This window comes from Phycodurus eques, unplaced genomic scaffold (assembly GCF_024500275.1).
Source record: "Phycodurus eques isolate BA_2022a unplaced genomic scaffold, UOR_Pequ_1.1 contig_383, whole genome shotgun sequence".
Lineage (NCBI taxonomy): Eukaryota > Metazoa > Chordata > Actinopteri > Syngnathiformes > Syngnathidae > Phycodurus > Phycodurus eques.
In genome coordinates this window covers 3,695-7,388 of record NW_026904380.1, presented here as the reverse complement: position 1 = coordinate 7,388, position 3,694 = coordinate 3,695, and positions in this window count along the sequence as shown.

Sequence of the window (3,694 nt, the reverse complement as noted above, 5' to 3'; positions counted from 1 at the left end):
ACTACTGGAGCGAAACGGAATGCTTCGATGCTCGTGTTTCAGCCGCACGACCTCAGAGAGGCTTGGAAGAGACCTCATCTGAAAGGTGGATTCACAACGATCGAGTGTGTCGAACGTCAGCCCACTAGTTCAAACTTAAGGGTTCTAAAGTTCTGCCGAAATCATATAGGTCGTCATGTTTCAATTTAGTCAATAAAGGCCTACTACTGGAGCGAAACGGAATGCTTCGACGCTCGTGTTTCAGCCGCACAACCTCCGAGAGGCTTGGAAGAGACCTCATCTGAAAGGTGGATTCAAAACGATCGAGTGTGTCGAATGTCAGCCTACTAGCTCAAACTTAAGGGTTCTAAAGTTCTGCCGAAATCACATAGGTCGACATGTTACAATTTAGTCAATAAAGGCCTACGACTGGAGCGAAACTGAATGCTTTGACAGTCGCCGCTCGGCCGCACGAACTCCGAGAGGATTGCAAGAGACCTCATCTGAAAGGTGGATTCAAAACGATCGAGTGTGTCGAATGTCAGTCTACTAGCTCAAACTTAAAGGTTCAAAAGTTCTGCCGAAATCACAAAGGTCATCATGTGACAATTTAGTCAATAAAGGCCTACTCCAGGAGCGAAACGGAATGCTTCGAAGCTCGTGTTTCGGCTACACGACCTCCGAGAGGCTTGGAAGAGACCTCATCTGAAAGGTGGATTCACAACGATCGAGTGTGTCGAACGTCAGCCCACAATCTCAAACTTAAGGGTTCAAAAGTTCTGCCGAAATCACATAGGTCGTCATGTTACAATTCAGTCAAGAAAGGCCTACTATTGGAGCGAAACGGAATGCTTCGAAGCTCGTGTTTCGGCTGCACGAACTCCGAGAGGATTGGAAGAGACCTCATGTGAAAGGTGGATTCACAACGATCGAGTGTGTCAAACGTTGGCCCACTAGCTCAAACTTAAGGGTTCAATAGTTCTGCCGAAATCACATAGGTCGTCATGTTTCAATTTAGTCAATAAAGGCAACTACTGGAGCGAAACGGAATGCTTCGAAGCTCGTGTTTCGGCTGCACGAACTCCGAGAGGATTGGAAGAGACCTCATCTGAAAGGTGGATTCACAACGATCGAGTGTGTCAAACGTCAGCCCACTAGCTCAAACTTAAGGGTTCAAAAGTTCTGCCGAAATCACATAGGTCGTCATGTTTCAATTTAGTCAATCAAGGCCAACTACTGGAGCGAAACGGAATGCTTCGACGCTCGTGTTTCAGCCGCACGACCTCCGAGAGGCTTGGAAGCGACCTCATCTGAAAGGTGGTTTCGCAACGATCGAGTGTGTCGAACGTCAGCCCACAAGCTCAAACTTAAGGGTTCAAAAGTTCTGCCGAAATCACATAGGTCGTCATGTTACAATTTACTCAATAAAGGACTAGTACTGGAGCGAAACGGAATGCTTCGACGCTCGTGTTTCGGTCGCACGACTTACGAGAGGCTTGGAAGAGACCTCATCTGAAAGGTGGATTCACAACGATCGAGTGTGTCGAACGTCAGCCCACAATCTCAAACTTAAGGGTTCAAAAGCTCTGCCGAAATCACATAGGTCGTCATGTTTCAATTTAGTCAATAAAGGCCAACTACTGGAGCGAAACGGAATGCTTCGACGCTTGTGTTTCGGCCGCACTACCTCAGAGAGGCTTGGAAGAGACCTCATCTGAAAGGTGGATTCACAACGATCGAGTGTGTCGAACGTCAGCCCACAAGCTCAAACTTAAGGGATCAAAAGTTCCGCCGAAATCACATAGGTCGTCATGTTTCAATTTCGTCAATAAAGGCCTACTACTGGAGCGAAACGGAATGATTCGACGCTCGTGTTTCGGCCGCACGACCTCCGAGAGGCTTGGAAGAGACCTCATCTGAAAGGTGGATTCACAATGATCGAGTGTGTCAAACGTCAGCCCACTAGTTCAAAATTAAGGGTTCAAAAGTTCTTCCGAAATCACATAGGTCGACATGTTACAATTTAGTCAATAAAGGCCTACGACTGGAGCGAAACGGAATGCTTCGAAGCTCGTGTTTCGGCTGCACGAACTCCGAGAGGATTGGAAGAGACCTCATATGAAAGGTGGATTCACAACGATCGAGTGTGTCGAACGTCAGCCCACTAGCTCAAACTTAAGGGTTCCAAAGTTCTGCCGAAATCACAAAAGTCGTCATGTTTCAATTTAGTCAAGAAAGGCCTACTATTGGAGGGAAACGGAATGCTTCGACGCTCGTGTTTCGGCCGCACGACCTCCGAGAGGCTTGGAAGAGACCTCATCTGAAAGGTGGATTCACAACGATCGAGTGTGTCAAACGTCAGCCCACTAGTTCAAAATTAAGGGTTCAAAAGTTCTTCCGAAATCACATAGGTCGTCATGTTTCAATTTAGTCAATAAAGGCCTACTACTGGAGCGAAACGGAATGCTTCGACATTCGTGTTTCAGCTGACCTCCGAGAGGCTTGGAAGAGACCTCATCTGAAAGGTGGATTCACAACGATCGAGTGTGTCAAACGTCAGCCCACTAGTTCAAAATTAAGGGTTCAAAAGTTCTTCCGAAATCACATAGGTCGTCATGTTTCAATTTAGTCCATAAAGGCCTACTACTGGAGCGAAACAGAATGCTTCGACATTCGTGTTTCAGCCGCACGACCTCCGAGAGGCTTGGAAGAGACCTCATCTGAAAGGTGGATTCAAAACGATCGAGTGTGTCGAATGTCAGCCTACTAGCTCAAACTTAAGGGTTCTAAAGTTCTGCCGAAATCACATAGGTCGACATGTTACAATTTAGTCAATAAAGGCCTACGACGGGAGCGAAACTGAATGCTTTGACAGTCGCCGCTCGGCCGCACGAACTCCGAGAGGATTGCAAGAGACCTCATCTGAAAGGTGGATTCAAAACGATCGAGTGTGTCGAATGTCAGTCTACTAGCTCAAACTTAAAGGTTCAAAAGTTCTGCCGAAATCACAAAGGTCATCATGTGACAATTTAGTCAATAAAGGCCTACTCCTGGAGCGAAACGGAAAGCTTCGAAGCTCGTGTTTCGGCTGCACGACCTCCGAGAGGCTTGGAAGAGACCTCATCTGAAAGGTGGATTCACAACGATCGAGTGTGTCGAACGTCAGCCCACTAGTTCAAACTTAAGGGTTCAAAAGTTCTGCCGAAATCACATAGGTCGTCATGTTACAATTTAGTCAAGAAAGGCCTACTATTGGAGCGAAACGGAATGCTTCGAAGCTCGTGTTTCAGCTGCACGAACTCCGAGAGGATTGGAAGAGACCTCATCTGAAAGGTGGATTCACAACAATTGAGTGTGTCAAACGTCAGCCCACTAGCTCAAACTTACGGGTTCAAAAGTTCTGCCGAAATCACATAGGTCGTCATGTTTCAATTTAGTCAATAAAGGCCAACTACTGGAGCGAAACGGAATGCTTCGACGCTCGTGTTTCAGCCGCACGACCTCCGAGAGGCTTGGAAGAGACCTCATCTGAAAGGTGGATTCACAACGATCGAGTGTGTCAAACGTCAGCCCACTAGTTCAAAATTAAGGGTTCAAAAGTTCTTCCGAAATCACATAGGTCGTCATGTTTCAATTTAGTCAATAAAGGCCTACTACTGGAGCGAAACGGAATGCTTCGACATTCGTGTTTCAGCCGACCTCCGAGAGGCTTGGA